The following is a 20719-nucleotide window of genomic DNA, read 5'->3' on the forward strand; positions in this document are numbered from 1 at the left end:
TTGTGCATTGGCAGATTATACAATCAATCTGAAACAAGAAACTGAAAGTAAAATATCATAATATTCAAACAATAAATGTATAAACAGAAAATCCGACATTAATTACATAAATTTAGATAACGATTGTTGTAGTTAAGTAATACTGGTCATCTAACTAAATACATCTAAATTCTGAATATTAAAAATATAATGTCAGTTATTTTGTTGGACTATATGTACTGTTAACACACAACACATCAAAAAACAACATTCTTTTAATTAATAACAAAAAACTAAACATTTATAAATGAAACTTAGTACTTTTCTGCTTTGGTTTGTTTCTAAATAAGTAATAGCACCCAGAAAACATCAGAAAACATAAAATAAAATATAATAAAAATAAATACAAACCAACCTACCCTTCAAAAATTACATTAAATACGGTGGTTTTTATTTTAAAGTGTTTTGTAATTGTCTGTAATAAACTATGTGTGTTTTTTTAATAATTTGTAATGTATTATGTAGAAAATTGTGGGAGTAGAAGCAATCTCAGTACCCGTAAGTTTCACAATTTTTACTTTTTCTGACTAATTTACTTATATACGATTTTGTAGACATTTTGAAGATGAATAATTTTGATCTTCTATTATTATTATGATTAGTAAATATTATGATTATATATATATATATATATATATATATATATATATATATATATATATATATATATATATATATATATATATATATATATATATATATATATATATATATATAGACGTATTTCCAGCGCGATTGGCTTTAGATAGAGGTGGACATCTCAGTAGTCGCCGACTACAAAGATTGGCGATTGAGATCTCATCTCATGGAGACGATTCCTCACAGTACTGCTGCTAATTGTTACATTATGTGCAAGCTGCAATTCATTAACCAGCTCGGGTGCTGTGATTGTTGGCTGCCTTCTGGCATTTAAAATTAAATATCGGTCTTGAGCGACGGTTGTGGAGCGACCACGTCGCACATTAGTCGCCTCTTCAGTAACGTGCAACCACGTTAGAAAAGGAGCATGGTAACTTTTAAAAGGATCACTACAGAAGCAAAGCGACATTCATTGATCCTGTAGTGATATATATATATATATATATATATATATATATATATATATATATATATATATATATATATATATATATAAATATATATATATATATAAATATATATATATATATATATTTATATATATATATATATATATATATATATATATATATATATATATGTACATGTATATACATATGTATATTGTAGCATATTGGTAAGCCACAAAATAAGAAAGTTAAGATATTAATTTCAGTTGAAATCTTAAAAATATTCACTCAACCATAACTGTTGTTATTTGATTGTGTTAATCATTAAAATCCATAAGCGTTCATTATTTTGCAGAAAAAAGAAAAACACATATTTATAAGATAAATGTTCTTGCAAAATCTTAGCTCTGCTAAGCTTTGTGTCATGTGCGTAACAATAAAAGGATTTTTTTGGTAGTTCTCAATTTAAGCAAAATCTCGATCTGATGGCATAACAGAATGATCACTCGCAGAAAGTTATGTGTTATTTGTTTAAATTTCTATCCTTGACTAACTGTTATCAAAAAGTCATTTATTGCCAGTTTTTGTTGTGACCTAAACAGTTATCGGTAAAAACAACAAGCTCTTCATAACACGACTTGTTCTCATCCGCTCCTAAGTTATAAAGACAAATTTTTCTACAGTAAGATGCAGGACCAGTGGTTACTTTTGGCAGAGGCATACTTTGTTGTAAGTCAAACGAGATTACTAATATTTTAACTTGTTTGTAACACATTTGCTTTTTTTAAGTTTTTAGCAAAGTTTGCATTGCGTCAGCGTCACCTATGTTCAAATAAAGTAGTTAACTCTTTTTCTTGCTCCGTATTATTAGCGTTTTTTGTTGATTTTATTTTATTGATTGTCTCATCACAAGTCTTGCAAGTACGAGATCGAGGTAGTTTAAACCTTATGTTATATTCAGTACAAAATATTTTTCTGTATGCACTTTCTGGCGTAATATTCAGTTCTCTACACCAGAGCACATGAAATACTGTAACTATATAGCACTGTAATTGTCATTGTAGTTCAGATACTCCTTTATATTTTTGGCTCTCCTGCAGTAACTTTGGTATTTAGGAATATATTCAATATAAGTTTTTACTTACTGAATATGTTCCTCTGAAAGTTTTTTTTTTATCTGTTTTTGTGCTTACCTCAGAAACCCTAGCCCCGTTTAACTTTATTTTAAAAATATTCTCAATTCTTTCACGAGACTTTCGAAGAACATAAAAGCTTAAGAATTCAGTCTTGCATACTTTAATCTCCTACATTAAATACATATTCAGCAGTATATTTTTTAGAAATTTTACTTTTCTGTTTGTTTTTGTACAATCTATTCTTATTTTTTACGCTGATACGCCCAAAGAGATAACTACTTTGAAGGTCGAATGAGCTTAACTCCGCATAAATATAGGTTCCTGTAATAATTCATCCTAGAATAAAAAAACTACTGTATTAGACTCCAGAATTTGTGAATATTCCAAAATTTATATAAATAACTCGATAAGCTACATGATATACCATACTTTCCATACAGTAAACGGCTAAATTATGGAATATTATCATTATTTCGAGAACCGTCGAGTTTTAAGAGAAATCCCGAAACAGGACGATTTAAATACACATGTTACAACGTACATGGAGTAGGGATGATGTCACCGGTGTAGGTGTAGTGACGTAATCGTTAATTTTTTTAAAATGAAATCGGTATAATGCGACACCTCATTTAAACGAGAATTTAATTCTCTATTTAACAACATTACATTTTTAACTAAAATGTTTTTTTAAGGGTACAAAAACAATTTTTTTTAATTTAAATTCAACTAAATTACAACTAATGATTTAATTCATAATGTACTTTAAAGTAACCAAATTATGCATAATAATTATTTTAAATTAAATGTTCGAAATGCCATCCATCGGTTGCGACTCTACGGACACATTCATCAAGTACATTGCGGATGACTTCTGTAGTAATTAGACTCATTTCATGCCTAATTCTATCTTTCAAGTCCTGTAAGTTTTGGGGTCTATTGACATAAACTTTTGATTTTATGTAACCTCACAGGAAAAAGTCTAGAGGTGTTAGATCTGGCGACCTTGCCGGCCACTCTATAAAACCTCGTCTTCCGATTCACCTCCTGGGAAAGCAATGATTTAAAAATTGACGTACTTCACGTGCGTAATGCGAAGGAGCTCCATCTTGTTGAAACCAGATATTTTCACTAGGTAAATTTGGATTATTGGCATTTGGATACACGTTAGCAAGGACAGGTACAAGTTGATTTCTCAAAAAAGTTAAATAACGTTCTCCTGTTAGATTTTCTTCAAAGAAAAAAGGGCCAATGATCCTGTCATTAATGATCCCTGCCCATACATTTATTTTCGGAGGATATTGCGTGTGTGACTCAGTCATCCAATGTGGGTTTTCTTGACTCCAATATCTGCAATTTTGACGATTCACGGTACCATGTATAAAAAATGTGGCTATAAAAAATCGGAAAAAAGGATTTGATTGATGAAATGTGGATTGCGGATACATAAATCCTGTATAATTTCAGAAAATTGAAGGCGGCGATTATGATCGTCGTCGTTTAATTCCTGATGTAGTTGAATTTTGTAGGGATGGTATTTTGCTTTTTTAAATAAGTAACACCGATCGTTGGGAAACTCCAGAATATTCACCTATTTGTGTTGAACTACTGTAAGGATTGTCATGTACATTTAATAAAATATCAAGTTTTATATTGTCTTATTTTAGGACGCCCAGCGTTTGGAAATGTTTAATGTGCCCAGTTTCTCCAAATTTTCGACTATTTTACTTACTGTTGATTGGCTAATGGGTCTGTCTGGATATTTTGCGTTGAATAAATTGCATACTCCGTTCTGTATACATACCCACAGTATACCTTTTTTTGTAAAAATAATGTATCTTTATCAGTTACAAAGTATGTATAAAATTATAATTTATCCTGCTCAAAAGCATCCAATGGTAAATTTTTGTCCATAAATATTTACAAACGTAAAAGTTTTAGCGTTTTATATATATAATTATTTACATAATATATACATAATTGTTATGCATAATTTGGTTACTTAAAGTACATTATTAATTAAATCATTAGTTGTAATTAAATTGAATTTAAATTTAAAGAAAAATGTTTTTGTACCCTTAAAAAATATTTTAATTAAAAATGCAATGTCGTTAAACAGAGAATTAAATTCTCGTTTAAATGAGGGGTTGCATTATACCGATTTCTACTTAAAAAATTAATGATTTCGTACTACACCGACACGGGTGACATCATCTCTACTCCATGTACGTTATAACATGGGTATTTTATAACAAAAATCAACCTGTTTCGGGATTTCCCTCAAAACTCGACGGTTCTCCAAATAATGATAATATTCCATAATTTAGCCGTTCACTGTATATTAAAGAAACTAGATCAGATGCACTACCAAAGTATCCGGATTATCATGGGATCCATGAAGTTAACTCCAATCCAAGCCTTGTTAGCAGAGTCTGGAAAACTGCCATTAAAATACAGAAGAAAATGGCTCACAACAAAATTTTTGCTAAAAAACCTAAGGGTTAAAAACAACCCTGTCATTCAATCAATCGTTGAATTAGAAGCACTTTGTAATATGGACAATAAATACCGGAGAAATAAGAAAAAAACCCATATTGATAGCAACTCTTCGAAAAATCCAACCTTATTTGCAGAACCTATATTCCAGTACACTTCTTCCTTGCCATGAATATGAACTGGAACTAAAACTTTAACCAATAGGAATTCTGAATGAAAACATTACAAAAAATGAATTCAACCTTATGAATTTTGTGAACTTAGTTAAAAAATTTCATTCATACAAAAAATTCTTTATAGATGGCTCAACGGACACAATGGGAAATGCGGGATTTGGAGTTTTTTCTTCAATCATACCCAAATATGTACAGCAGGTAACCGCGACAATCAGGCAGTCCAAATTACACGGGAATAAAATATCACAGAAGCCATTATCTTTTCTTTCTCCAAAAGTGCACTATAAAAAATCGAAAAAACAGGGTTTTCTAAGGACACAGAACATATATCATATTTAACGAAAAGAGCAACTATCCTACAAGGAACAATAATATCAAAATCTTACTAGCATGGATCCCGAGACACACTGGTATTACTGAAAACTACAAGCCTGACCAACTTGCCAATATAGGTCGTTCCCTGAATATTCCCATGTATATCAAGCTACAGTTTTCAAATTTTACCCCCTACTTAAAAAGAGAGATTTGGTCTGGTGTAAATGCGTATAAGAGTATGCACTTAATATTAAAAGCGCGACAGTTTTTTATTTTTACGAAAATGGACTATTTATCATTCCTCACATTGTTAATCAATCATTTAAAAATATGTTTTAGAATAGTTTTAAACCATGTTTGTATTCAAATAAGAAATATTTAATTCTGTTTACGAAGCTACTAATGCGTACTCTTATACACAAATTTGCATAAGAGTACGCATCTATATGTTTAAGAGTACGCACATTACTGAAGTGTACAAAAATATTAAGACATTCCAAAAATCAAACTTTATTTCTAAAATAAACGCAACAAAAATACATAAAAAAAGAAATATGAAAAGTATGTTTTAGAACTCATTTTTATTTCATCTTTAAATGCATTGCTACTCCTCACAGTTAGAACACATAAAATCTCCTGTTACGTAAGTCGTACAAGTTTCGTGCCACCAATTCTTACATTGAAAGGACATGATCCAGTCTTCAACAGAATTTGAATATAATTCATTACATCCTGGGCACGTTACATCAGGATCATTTTCTTTATTCCCTTTTTGAACTTTGCGCAATGATTTACTATAACTATGCACTAATTTTCTCTTTATTCGTTCCGTCTTCTTTTTTTGTTCTACTTCTTTGGTTTTTCCAAATTCTCAAGTTCTTTTATATATGGGCTACTGGAAAGTATTTCGGACTTTTGAGATTTTGTTTTGCGTCGATTAGGCTTTTCTTTAATTTTGGGTAATAGTAAAATTTCTGCCGCTGACATATTTAACCTATTAGTGCTAGCTTGTGATGGTATTAATACACATATTCGCATTCGATATCAAGATTAGCCACATCGAGAGGCGGTGTAACGTGAAAAGACATTAGATCATCTTCATTCTCAGGCTGCTTTGAAGGAGGTATTACTTCAGATGGTATTGGAAGCTGAAGTCCGTTATTTTCTTCTTCTACACGGACTCCATTTGAAGTATTATCTACTACCGCGCTTACTGGATTGTCCAAAGGTACGTCGGTAACATAGGAGGGGGCAAAATCCATGTCATGAAACTGATCAGGGTTAAACGGATATATTCCTGATGCTTTAAAAGAATTTTCGGCCTTCTGAATATTTGCTACAGAACCATAAGCAGTACTTAATAATCCAGCAATTTTAAATTGTGTAATTACTTTACCTAGATTACTTACCATCCACTTGTCACATTCCCTACTGTAGGTTTTTTTAAGGACCAAAAAAAACAATATCCAGTAGCTGTACTTTATGGCTTGAATGAGGCGATAGACATAAAAGATCAATGTGATTCTCTCAGCAATATTTTATAGTTTGCAGGTCACGATGAAAGCTGTGATTGTCGAGAATTAAAAGAACTTTGTTTTCAGCACTGGGTTTGGCAAACTTATTAAAATGGATTAACCACTTACAAAAAAGATCCGTGTTGATATATCCAGATTCAGAAATTAATTCAGAGTTTCACATGGTGCATTTAAAAACAGCTCTACCTTCATTCTTTTTCTGGGGAATATGAGTGCTGGAGGAATATAGTTACCTGTGGAGTTCATGCAACATACAGCCGTTACAAGTTGTCCACGATCTGCACTAGCTACCTTCCCTACCAGTTTCTTTCACTTGCTCGCTAATGTCTTGGGTAACTTATTAGGCACGGTTGATTAACCCGATTCATCCATGTTATGTATTGAACTTGGAGAGTATTGCCTTAGCTCATAAAGTTTTTTGAAGTTATCGTAAAATCTTGTTACTTCATTTTTATTAAAACCCATAATTCGGGCCATTGAACAATTTTCTGGCTGTCGAAGGGCAATTTTTTTAATGTGGCCTCATTTATTCCCATATCATTCACTACACTTCTTTTCTTAAATCCTGATTCTAATTTTTGCAGTATTTCTCGTAAGTTTTCTTCAGTAAAAATTAACTTTCTATCGGTTTTTCGCTTGTACCGACTCATTATGAATTTAAAATCTGAAAATAAAAATAAAACTTAAAACAAATAAATATTGTTTAAGAGTACCCAACTGTGTATAAGAGCTCGCATTGCGTAATCTTATACATCAGTAACTGCGTAGGTACTCTTATAGGTACATATATGAATTTTATAATTTTAAACCGTTTATTACGAAAACAAATAGATTTACGTCCCTATTTTTTTTTAAGCAATCACTATTTCATATAAATACAGTCTAACATTATTTTATACAAAACTGATGGTTTGCTTACCTCTCAATTGACTAAATTGTGAATACACAAAATTATAAATCTGAACGGCAACTATTTGCAGCGACCATATTGCCAAAACTAGGACGATAATGCAGATTTCTGTTTATGACCGTGCAGTAGGAATGTATTTAGAATGCCTTCAAGTAAAAATTACTTTAATAGATGGCGATATATATTAAAAATAATAGGTGCGTACTCTTATACACATGCGTGCTCTTATACACACTTACCCTAACTGGGCAGCTGAATGGTACGAAGGATATGGCACAAGTAATTCATTCTATGTCAAAATTAATAGACGAATCGACACACTACTATGGTTCAATAAATTCACATATATCAGTAGAACACATTTAACTACAATCATCTGTATGAGAACGGGTCATTGCTCATCCCCTCTTCATCTATTTAGAATTCTTTTTTATACTATGATTGGAGTCAAAGATGATCCTTATTGCGAATGTGGCCAAGTGGGAGGCTTAAACCATATGTTATTAGAATGTCGCTTAATTCAAAACCCACACTTCGACTTGTATGCCGAATTAGCTAAAACTAAACTTCCCAATCCCATAAATATTTGTACAATCCTCACAACTATTAATGAAAATATAATAAACACCTTATGCAACTTCATTTCTACACGATTTCTACCTTCAATATTAAATTATAAACTATGATCTTCCTTCTTTCAGTCCTGGGTGCTTCTACTTTATCCGTCGGTAGTATTTCTGGTGTGTGCAAAGCTTGGAGGCTACCCGCGAGCGAGAAAAGTTTATACCTTTGTTGTGTTGTCTTACTAATATTTTAGCATGTGAAGAAAAAAAAACAGCACAAGTATACTTGTAGAATAACCTAAAACAAACAAAGGAAGAATATAAGTGTAGGTCAAGAACGGTTGACTACATCTGTGTTTAGTGTCCTTGAGTGTAGGTAGACACTGATTGCTGAAGCAAGACAAAAAGTGTCTACCCTTGAAGTAAACTGGGTAAATTGTCTAGGACATAGCCCAAAAAAACAATAAGAAGAAGAAGAAGAACCTAACCTACTTATTTATGTTCATTTAAGTTCATTATGTCATTAGTCATTTTCAGTTTATGTCTGGTTTATGTGGATATGTAAGGGATTTTTGTTTCTGTTTTTATTTTTTTTTTCTTTAAATTAAGATGATTGCTTTAAGCTTGTAAACAGATATATTTATTTTTACACTTTTTGATGAGATATGTTAGTTTAAACAAATAGTACAACATAGGGTTAAAACTTTCTCGCCACGGGATAGCGGCAGAGCTCACACAACCGGAAATGTTACCTAGGTTTGACTAGAACTCAGGAAAGATATGGATCAATTAAGTTTGTATATCATACATTTAGCTTGTTTATATTTAGATGAATAACAATTTGAGTTGATCATAAGTTAGATTGTGAAGGATATCTTGTGTATTGAAGGTATCTGGAACTCCTAGTTTTTTTGAGTTCACTTCTGAGGTCAAACTGTAAACCTTTTTTATGGGACAATGCAAAAGTATGTGGTCAATGTCCTTTGTACCGCATTCACAATATGGATGTACTTTTATTTTTTGTCAATGTATATGCAAATGGATGTGTGTCTGTACTACAATGTCCTGTCCTCATCCTTATTATATTACTCAGGTGTCTTTGGGATACCACAATGTTCTGTCCTCATCCTTATTATGTTACTCAGGATATTTTTGAAACTATGGTTTGTCTATAAATGATGGTTGAATTTAAGAATACCATTTCCCTTTAATTTGTGTTAGAGATTTCCAGCATATGTCATGTTCCTTTCTTACTTTACTGATCAATATTGGCCAGACATCTGTACAGTTTATTTTCATTCTTTCTTTCAATTAGTGAATGTTCTGACCACAATTTATATTTTGTTGTTCCCTGAGTTTGGTTGTATTAGTTACTGTCTTGTTTCCAATATAATACGATCATTTTTTGCATTTGTGCCAACTTTTGTTAGTTTCCGTATAGCACTTTTAGAATCACTAAACACAATACTACAATCAGTTATGCCTTGGTTTTGGCATGCCTTTATCCATTTATTAATTGCTACTATTCATATGTTCATTGCGGATGGTAATCTAGATGAGTATGAATAGTTGGGGTTTGGGAATGTATAGGTACACCATAACCTGTCTCTGAATGAATAAGTATTTTTCAATTATTTTTTCTGTTGCTGCTTTGAATTCCATATTTTAATGAATATCTGACTTTGTAATTTTTAAGTGAACTGTAGGCAGGTGTGTGTATTGTATGTCCATGTTGAATAAGAAGTAGGGTATCACATTTGATGCACGAATTATATTTTTGTATGGTTTCAGTTAGTCAATTTCCTCTACTAGATATGGTCTGTCTTTTTGTTTTAAGTATCCTATATTATAGTTACATGCCTGTTTTATTTCTTTGGCTACCATTAAAATTTGATTGTTTTGACAGCTGTACATTTTTGAATGAATTTTGTTGCTAACAATTTTAGAAATTCTAGCATTATCTTTGCTGTTTCTGACAGCAGTGCTGTTGTGGGAGTTGACTTCATGCACCCAAGGATAATCCTTAGAGCTTAACATTGTGACTGTGTGTAGTATGTTAAATTTGTGCAAGGTGTTTTTATTTGATGGTTTTAAGAATGTGCTGTCACAGTCAAGATGTGATCTTAAAAGACCATAATATACTTACCAGTAATAATATAGAAGGGTCTCCACCCCACCAGGCTTTTCCTATTGCCCTCATTAATAACTTTAGTGCTTACTTTTGCCTTGCTTCTTATGTTTTCGATGGGGGTTCCAGTTTAGGTTTTCAGGGATATGTAAGTAGGTATTACTAGTTTTTGCAAACCATAATACCTCACTGTTGTTTACTGATATTGAGAAGTTGTGTTTCCCTAGCCTTTCTTTGTCTGCAAGAATTAAATTTCACCCTGTTGCTATTTGGATTGGGTTGTGGTGTTTGCTAATAGGACTAGAGCATCTGCATATGGTAATAAAGTGCATTCCTCTGGTATCATTTCATAGATCAACTGTATGCCAATGTTGAATAATAAAGGACTGAGTGATTCTTGTGTTGTGAAAGCCAGACCTATGAGGTTTTCTTCCTCATCTTTAGCATATATTTTTCTGTTATGAAGGAGCTTGAATGTGAGGTTAGCCAGTTCTATTGGGAGATTTATATCTAGCAATTTTTTTTTATAAAGTACGTACATGATGACATAGTTATAGGCAGCCTTTGTATCTAAACATATTCTCAGCACACCTTTGTTTTCTGACATAGCTGCCTGGATATTTGATGTAAGAAAAGCAATAGTAGTTAGGATTCCCATACCTTTTCTGAACCCTTGATTGATAGCTGTTAAATTTATGTTTGTTTTCCAGTATCCATCCTAATCTGTTTTTAATGAAGTATTCCATTATTTTGTCCACACATAATGAGAGGGCTATAGCTCTATAACTATCTATGAGTTGAGGATTTCTGGTTGGTTTGAGAACTGGCAGTATTACTTGTGTTCTCCAGCTCTCAGGTATCTCTTTCTCCTCCAGTGCTTTGTTGTAGAATTGTAGTTGTAGAATTTTTTAACTGTACTTCATACATAGCTCATATCAGAGTTTCGGTTCGGATTTCTGCAAAACTTTCCAACATTATCTCTTTTTTTCTGCCTTTTTTTTTGTCGCTGCAATTGTTTTTTTTTTGACATGAGTATAGTTTTCTATTGTGAATTGTGTTTTGAGCTTCAAAATTGCTTCCTTTTTGTCTGGTTTTTAATTGGTATAGTCATATTGACTGCCATCTCCATTATTCGAATTAACTCACTATATTCCAGTTGTTCTAAACATGGTGTTCTGTTTATATTATGGTATTCTTCCCAGTTGGCTCTTTTATAATTCCTCACTCCTTTGTTGATCTTTTCCCCAATATTGTTTACAGAGTTGTATATTTATTTTTGTGGGTAGTGGTCACTGAATCTTAGGTTATTTATCACTGTCCATTCGCATTTGTGGGCTTGATTGCTGGAGGTCACAGTCAGGTCTATTGCACTTCTCCTTTGTCCTTGTCTGGTGAGTTTTGTTGGTGTGCTATCGTTATGAACATATTGTTTTCCTCAACAAATTCCTGTATATGATTGCCACTTGTATCACATATTTCACATTCCCATGTAACGTGATGGGTATTGAAGACTCACATTTTTTAATTTTAATTATTGTCCTGAATTTGCTGGTTTCTATTTTGTTTGCACATTTTAAAATTTTTTATTTTAGGTTTTTTTAGTCAGTAATTAGTAATTGAACTGATTAGTAATATTAGACTCCTATAATTAGAGTTTACACTACATATTCCATTGGATAATTTTAAGATTTGTTTTAGCCATTTATAATATGCTAGTTACTTGTAGATGGGGACTGAATGTTTAGTTGATTTGATTATTTATATTGTGTGTTATATTTTGATTTTTTGATTACATTTCTGGCTTATCCAAATCTTCCGAAGATTTGGACAACTCAAAGTGTGTATTAATTGGGTCCCTAATTTGACATTTGTATTCTATTGGAGTAATTCAAAAAATTTTATAATATTTTTTAACTGAGTATCTGGCTCACCAATGTCTTCTTTGTTTAAGTTTCTATCTATCTTTGAAAGTAAAGTGTCATGTGCTCCTTTGTCATAACTGACTTTCTTTATTGGAGGAGAGGCGTTTGCTGTTGATACATTTGAGTATGTTTATTTCGCTCTGAAAATGTTACTGCTTTTGATAAAAGATCTTCGTTGGTTTATTTTGCATATGATTGTCTGATTGCTGTCCCTTATTTTGTAGACTGGGAGTTAAGTTTGCAAGAATCTATATGTTTATGTTGTATTGGATGTAGTTGGTAAGTATGATTTGGGATGCAAAAGATTGGCCTCATAATGTGTTCTAGTAGATCATGGTCTTTTTAATATTACAATGTCTTTCATATTAGGGAGAGCTTTTGTTAGTTGCCTGATGTTTCCTTGGTTTACAGAAGTAACAAATACTACACATGTTTGTTAGACAAGCCGAGCAGTTAAAGCATTGTGTAACTCGTGGTATGTAGGGGTTTAGAGGAAGAGGTAGATAACATAATTTTATATACCTAGGGATTAATATCCCTTCAAATATTATTACGGTTCCCGTTGGAGAGTGTTCAAATGTTCCATCTTACTTGACTTTGTTCCTAGAAAATCTTTTTAACACCTAATATCTTAAATTTAATTTTCGCCCACATTTTTGATGATTTCTTCCGTAAATACGGGATTTATATTCCTTGCTATTGCTTTGCATGTAACCGAGTTTCTTGGTATATAAATTTTGTATTTATCATTAAGGTTGTTATTTTTTGTAAAGTTATTTGCCGCTAATGTAGATTGAAAAATTACACCCAATTTATTGTTTCATTTTTATATAACTTCTACCACGTCTTTAAAATTTAGTTGAAAAACGTCTTTGGCAATTTTTAAATGATTATAACAAGATATAGTAAGATTATCCAAATGCTGGGAATGTGGTCATTTTCTCTTTGCTCTATAATAGATATAATTCTATTTGTGGGAATTTTTTCAAATTTTAAACTCTTCAAAGTTATTTTTATGGGCTATATGTTTAGCTGTCCGAAGTTTATTTTCGGCTCGGTAATTAATATTGGCTGTCCAAAAGTTCGATCTTGAAACATTTCATGGTTTTTAAAAAGAATATACACTGTATATTTTCGATCTAAAATTTCGATTTAAAAATTACTTTTTCTTCCATAGGAAATATTGCCAAAAATTGGTTTATCTCTGGTATGATTTTGATGTGATTACCTTGGATATCGGCTTTAATATATTAGTAATTACTGGAGTTTTCTTGTAAGATTATTTGGTTTTCACATAGGTATTCTTGGTTATTTTGCAGATGGCTTGGACATTGGAAAATTATACCATGGGTGCAGGTGTCGTTGAGAGGTATAATTTAAATGTTTTTAGGAAATATCTTATATTGGATATTATTGCAAATTCTGACACAATTTGTTTGGGGATAGGTAATAAATAGTAAAGATCGAATACGTTTTCGAAATCAATAGGAATTGTTAGAAAATATTGAATTTGATTTCCCTCTATTTTACAAGTGATTTCAAGAATGAACTCAAAATTTAAAATATTTTCGTATTTTAATTCAAATAGTAATTGTATTTTATAAAATAAACGAGATTCTTTGTAACTGTCTAAAGAGGTCGCTAGATTTAATAAGGGTGTAAGGTTTTGAGCTTACAAAAGTGATACAATTTTCTAGTCTCCATTACATCAAGTATAGAATTGTATTTGATAATGAGTTTATTACACATGTCTTTTAGATAAATAACTCAAATTTGGCTTGAAAATCGACAATATCCTTTATTTCTAAAATCTTTGTTTTAAGGATTATTTCATTTTTTTCAATATCTTGAATGGTTTTATTGAACTTATCTGTGATTTGTTGACCGAGGGAATATTGATTAAGTATTTTATTTTCTAGTCCAGTCGTCAGAGAGTTGAACTCTAAAAATTATACGCACAAACTGAATTTTGCAAACAATATTAATTTTAGGACCCCAAAAAAGATTACCAGTTTACCACTTTTACCCCCGGGCTTCCCCCTAAAACACCCCTCGCAGCAGGGTAAAAACGCAAAAAATCGATATACCAAGAATCTGTACACCGTAGAAAAAAATGTAGCTGAAATAATTTTTGACAAAAATGTTTATAACCATTTTTTGTGTAGAATAAACCGTTAGCTTTAGAACTTAGAAATAACTCTTAAAGCGACAAATCAATGTTCAATAAAATTTGTATCAGCTTGACGGTAAAAATTCGATGTCTTTTGATCCAAATGTCCTATCGACAAAAATTAAGATGCGTTTTAAAGGCAATGAGTGCAGTTTTTGTATTTTGCCGAGAATAAACTCAATTTTTATAAAGGTGTTAAATAAATTAACGTGGCGCGATTTTTGCCATTTTTTACGATTCTTGTGAGATCAATAAAATTGATCACTTTCATTGACCAGCTGTAGTAAAATTTCCATTTTTAGAGATCAATCTTTAAAACCTATGACATGAAATTTCAATTTTGAGTTGTGGTAACAAATATGAGGCATTTGAAATAAGAATAATAAACGCAGAATTTAATGTTTTATATTACAAACGATCACACGTCACGGGAAATGCATTTAGGAAGACGGTTTTGGGAGTAGTTTATTGCAGAAGTATTCTTCTTTTGAAAAACCTACTAGTGTAATTGAAAAAAAAAAAATGTTTTAGATCATTTGTTGTGTGAAAGTTTAAATCTAGCGTTTTTTAAACATATTTCAAATGTCTCACATTTGTTGCCAAAACTCAAAACTAAAATTTCATGCTATAGGTTTTAAATGTTAGGCTCTAGTTATCGAAATTTCATAGTGGCCAGGTAATGAAAGGGATATATTGTATTGATCTCGTAAGAATCATAAAAAATGACAAAAATCGCGCCACGTTGACGTTTTTAACACCTGTATAAAATCTGAATTTAGTTGCGGCAAAATAAAAAAACTGCATACGAAAGCTGAACTCTTTACCTTTAAAACGCATCTTGATTTTTGTCGATAGGTCACTTGAATCAAAAGATATCCAATTTTTACCGTCAAGCTGATACAAATTTTATTGAACATTGATTTCGCGCGCGTAACTGATATGCAAAATCGAGGGTCGCTTCAAGCGATGTTTCTAAGAGAACGATTCATTCTAAACGTAAAACATTTTTGTTTAAAAGTATCTCAGCTACATTTTTTATTTGAAACATTTTTTTCTACGGTGTAAAATCGGTGGTGTAAAAGTCCCAAAATTAATATGCTCGGCAAAATTCAGCTTGTTCGTATGATTTTTAGAGGTTCAGTGGGAATTTCTTTTCCTCGCGTGTTTCATTTGCTTTGTTTATAACTTTTGCTTTACTTTCTTGAATTTTTACGTTAATACTAGAATACATAATTATTAATTAATTGTTGCTCCTGGTCAATGTTGAATGGGGAGTTGTTGTCTAAATGTCCCGTAACCAGTTCATAGTGTTTCATTTTTGTTAGGTACTGAATACTTGAATACTACTGTTGTATGCTAATAATCCATAATTTACTTCTTGTTCTATTGGGTCTGCTTTATACTCATTTTGATTGTTTAGCAACCTGATATGTTCTATAATATAATTACATAATTATAGTTAAATGAAATCATTCAGCTATACCATTTGATTCTAGATGCCAGGAGGCGATAGTGAATTATATCTTGTGTAATACTTCTTCTGGTGCACTCCATTACTGGAAGTTTGCGATCACTACATCAAAATCTTCTCATTTCTGCGCAACTCTTAGTAATTGTTGAACGTTGATGTCCGTCTAAGTTCTGATATTTCCTGCTTACTCGTCTTAGGCCCTCTATCTTCCCTTTAATTATTTATCGTAGCAGGTTACATTTGTCATTTATTACTATGTGGCTTAGGTACGAGGTCTTTCTATTCTTAGTCGTTGTTAGAAGTTCTACCTCTCTATTTATGGTATTTAATATTGTCCGATTCGTAATGTGTTGTGTCCATGATATTCTGAGCATTCAGCGATAAAGCCACATTTCAAAAGCCTCTAGATGTCTCATGGTATTTAATTTTAATGTCCAGGCTTCAACTCCCTACAGAAGGACTGATCAAACACAGCATTTAATAACTCTAATTCGGATGTCTAAGCTTAGTTGTCGTTAAGATAATTTGTTTCCATTTATTGTACATGTTGCTAGCCTGTTCTATTCGTGTTTTTATTTCTATATCTGAATCCCACTTATCATTTAATACTACTTCTAAGTATCTGAATTTGTGAACTTTTTCTAATTGAGTGTTATTTAGGTGTGTAATGTTAATAGGTCTTTAATGACAGAATTTTTTAAGTTATGTAGCATTGTCTGAAATAATTTGTTCTGTAATACATTTTGATTGAAGTATCTAATCAAAACATTAGCTACTTCGATGCTTTGGCCAGAATTAAGTTTGTAAAGTTGGGCATATTTGGAGAAGGAATGGACTATCGCTAGAAATTTGGTGTTTCTAAAAGTTATGGAATCTAAATGTAAAATCTGAAACGGCCTAATTACTGTAGGAGTAATGCTAAATGTTTGCTTTACGGAATTTCTGTCATATTTTGTTGTTTGGCATATTTAGTGTTCGTTAATATAAGTTTGTATAGAAGTCCACAAGAAAAATGAAATTCTTGTAGTTGGCTGTATATCAGGAATCATAAAAACTTTTATTTAAAACCCTTATCATAAAACCTTTTATAAAGGAAAAAACTTACAATGAAGTAAAAACTTCTTTTTGTAAAATGGTATAAAATTTTTAAAAATTATCCAAATTAGATTTATAAATTCAGATCATCATCAGTGAAAACCATCTATAAAGTAGTTGGAACCAGCCACATAACGTACAATGTGAATTAAATTACATAATTTGGGCAACGAACATTATAATTATTATTAATTATAAGACACTAGGTCGATCATAAAGGATTACGTCGAAAAAGGGAACCTTACGCCCTGAAAGGTAACATCCAACTTAGAAAAGTCTTTGATACATTTTCGATAATAGCGTAAAAATTCTTTTAATTGTTTAGTATTTTTGGGTATTGGAAAATTTTTAATAGCTTTCATTTTATCTGGGTTCGGTAACACCATCTGCTGTCACGATATAACCTAAATATGCGACTTCTTTCTTTAGGAACTCAGATTTATCTATTTGGAATTTGAAGTTGAATTCTTTTAATACGAATATTTTATTTCAATAACAATAATATAAAATTCCTGAAAAATTTAAAAATATAAATTTTCAAACTTGGCGCCATTTTATTTGATTACAGTTGACAAACTACATATTTCGTAATATTCTATAAAGTACGCAAACATTAAACAATCGAAAACTCAACAACATAGAATATAATAAACACTAGTGTCTTTTTGACATAAATTGAAATTCTAAATTATTATTCTTTTAACCATGTACTTCATAAACCTAAATAAAATTAAAGAATAGTAATGGTTAATAGATTAAGAATTTTAAATTTAATGTTTTGTTATTATATAAAAAATTTTATGGACTAACCTCATGTTGTAAGTTTTTATGATTCTTTCATACAACGTTCTTTAATGTTAGTTTTATTGTATTTACTGAAAAAATAATTTTAATAATTTTAGCATATAATGAAGAAGCAAATAAATTTTGCGAAAGCTTGAGATATTAACAAAGAGTTTTACTTATCCTGCCCTTCCAATTAATGACTGCAACCTCAAAATTAAAACATTCTTATATATATATATATATATATATATATATATATATATATATATATATATATATATATATATATATATATAACCTGCTATTATTTTGACATCGATACATTATGCTTTTACCATCAATTTGGCATCGTCTTGAAAAGTAGCGTCTTTATGTCAATGCCAAGTCCTTAATAACTTTTTTCCTGTAATCTAGGAAGTTTAAGGTTCCTATAAGTTTAACCATCTCAATAGTTAGAGATTTGATGCTGTGTTGGTACTTTAAAATATCCTTAAAAATCATTTTGGCATCGCTGTTGAATACAATATTACCCACAACGAAATAGTCGATTCGAGAATATATATATATATATATATATATATATATATATATATATATATATATATATATATATATATAATCCATAAATCATTCTAGCATCATTTTTTGTTTAAAAGTAACGGGTTATGAAATATTACACCTACCCATTGTATCTTCGCTCCAATTGGTCCAGTTGTGACGTACAGCGCCTCAAATTATAGGATTTAACCAATAAAATACAATAAGACAGAAAAATCAAATACAGCAACATGTCAAAAAGGTCTTAGTTATATATCTTCGTTTATATGAGTAATCGTGACCTCAAATGATTTAACTAATAGAATACAATGAGGTAGACAAATTAAATTGAGTAGCATGTCAAAAGGGCCTTAGTTAAATATCTTCACTCCTATTTGCCCAATTGTGACGTGCAACACCTTAAATAATAAGATTTAACCAATATAATACAATGAAATAGAAAATTCAAATACAGCAACATGTCAAAATGGCCTTAGTCACATATATTCGGTCCTATTGGTTCAATCATGACGTGCAATACCTCAAATGATAGGATTTAACCAATAAAATATAATGAGACAGAAAAATTAAATACGTCAAGTGGACCTTGGTTATGTATATGAATCTTCAGTCCTATCAGTCCATTGATCTAGATATCAAATACAGTTACTGCTACCGACAATGTCCAAAATCGAAAGACTACTACTTAATTTTGTTGAAAACCCCTTAATTTTGCAGTAATTTATAAATGTTAATAACTTCGTTTTTACATAATGACATTATATAACGAATAAAATTTGTGGCACTTGTTGAATTATTGAATTGTGGTATATTTGACATAGATCAACCAAATAGTGTATAAGTTATTCAACTTGTTTATCCCAAAGAACGATTATTTAAACGACTGTACTTACTTAGATAGTCACTCTGTATTTTGTATACACACTTGTATTCTGTAAATCGAACTTGATTTTATAAGAGTTTGTTTTTAAGGTATATTAAAAAAATTGCAACATTTTATTAAATTTGTTATTAAAAATGAGTATGAAAAAAGGTTGATTTTTTAGCTTATAAACATTCATAATAACTTTTGACATTTTTCATGTCGCATGCTCAATGAAAATTAGATGAAAAAACACAATTTTCAAAAAACAACAAAACCTATGACTAATGGAGCGAGGATAACATTTTTTTTTAAATCGTATTTCCGTTGTTTATTACCGTTAAGAGCTGAAAATTGAATAGATTATAAACAAAGATCTAAATCTTATAAAACATTTTATAAGTGGTACACTCGTATACAGTAATGTCTTTAAAGTGATAGTACTTGTAAAATACCATCACGGAAAAGTGGAGAGGTGAGCTACAAAAATATTGTTTATACTTATTAGCCACTTATCTTCATTAAGTAAATGAAATTATAATAAAATTAATTATTTTGTAGAAAAAAAAGCAGAAAGGTATTTTATTAATTTATAATAATTATTATATAGTTATATTAATAATATACACTTATCAGTAAAATTTAAATATTTCTTACGATGTAATAGTAATTCAATAATTTTTTTACGGAAAAATTTAATTATTTATTTTTCCGGTATTTTCCGATAGTCAAAATAGCACCATTCTTATTATTTGGTTGAGCTACTCCCAGTAAAAAAATGAAGGTTCTACGTGCCACAGAAGCCGAGATATTAAAAATTTTGCAAGCGCACTTGAATTTCAAGCTCCAATCTAAGAAAAAACGAAGCTCAGACAGTTCTTACCTCCACTTTTCCGTGGCGGTATTTTACGAATACCATTGTTTTAATGGGTTTTAACTTTTTACTCCTTTACTGTATATGCCATCCATAACTTGGATCATAAAATGTAGATCTTCATTTAAAATCCTTTCAATTCTTAGATCTTAATTTTAATAAACAATGGAAATATGATGTTAAGAATAAAATGCTATCAGTTCTTATTAGTTATATAATGTTCTATTTTTTTTTTCTCCAGCTTTTCATTAAGATTACTTATAAGGGTGTGACATAAAAAATATCAAAATTAATATAAATGTTTAGAAGCTAAAAAGTTCCCTATTCAAACTGGTTTTTAATAAAAAATTTAATGATATGTTGAAATTTTTTTAATATACCCTAAGACTGAAGCCGCAAAGAATCGATATCGATATAAGTTACAAAATACTTATAGAGTCACTGTTTGGACAAGTACAGTTGTTTAAATAATCTCTCTCTGGGATAAACAAATTGAATAAATTATAAACTATTTTTTCGATCTGCTTAATATTTTGCACACTTTAATAACTCATTAATTGCCATAATTTCAAGTAGCTATATTACCTATCGTTAGTCAAAAAAACAAAGGTATTAACATTTATAAATTACTACAAACATATTTTTTTAGCGTTTAGGT

The 20719-nt window shown here is 30.6% G+C and overlaps 1 protein-coding gene across 1 annotated transcript in view; it reads left to right on the forward strand.

Moving 5' to 3' along the window:
• The first annotated feature begins 320 nt into the window (after positions 1-320).
• Positions 321-20719, forward strand: part of LOC140439686 (E3 ubiquitin-protein ligase TRIM71-like) — a 142365-nt gene continuing 121966 nt past the window's right edge. The window contains exon 1 of the mRNA XM_072529765.1: positions 321-537. The gene's annotated coding sequence lies outside the window, so the exon portion shown is untranslated. The remainder of the gene's footprint in view (positions 538-20719) is intronic.

This window comes from Diabrotica undecimpunctata, chromosome 4, assembly GCF_040954645.1.
Source record: "Diabrotica undecimpunctata isolate CICGRU chromosome 4, icDiaUnde3, whole genome shotgun sequence".
Lineage (NCBI taxonomy): Eukaryota > Metazoa > Arthropoda > Insecta > Coleoptera > Chrysomelidae > Diabrotica > Diabrotica undecimpunctata.